The sequence below is a fragment of the Cibotium barometz genome, unplaced genomic scaffold (assembly GCF_041138505.1).
Source record: "Cibotium barometz isolate CiBa-2024 unplaced genomic scaffold, ASM4113850v1 ctg461, whole genome shotgun sequence".
Classification (NCBI taxonomy): domain Eukaryota; kingdom Viridiplantae; phylum Streptophyta; class Polypodiopsida; order Cyatheales; family Cibotiaceae; genus Cibotium; species Cibotium barometz.
In genome coordinates, this window is record NW_028229443.1 from 652,030 (window position 1) to 652,500 (window position 471).

Here is a 471-nt window from a genome sequence, read left to right on the forward strand (position 1 = left end):
GATTTTCTTACAACCAACATTAGGTCCACTAAAAGCAACTACCGCTTAAAGATCAATGCAATTACCTCACTAACAAATTCTCAGGGATAAATCCCATGCGCGTGATCTTGTAGTGTATTAAGTTGTTTGGTTATAAGTTTCTGAAAATGAGAGCCAACACTGCTCACCATGTAGTGGTATAAATTTGCACTCTAAATTATGAAGTATTCAGGTCAAAAATTGATTCAAGCACTAATGAGACCACATAACAGGCAAGAATTGGGACATTTGGAAACAATCTAATACAACCACATCATATAGTACTTTTGCCATCATCATAACACAACAAAATTTGCAATGATAAAATTTATACGCGCCAAAAGCTGCATGATGCCAATGCATTTGATGTAACTCACATTGTCACACGATTTGCCACAAGATTGCATGGGATTTTTCTTTTAAAAAGTAGCAAAATAACAAGCTACCTAATTT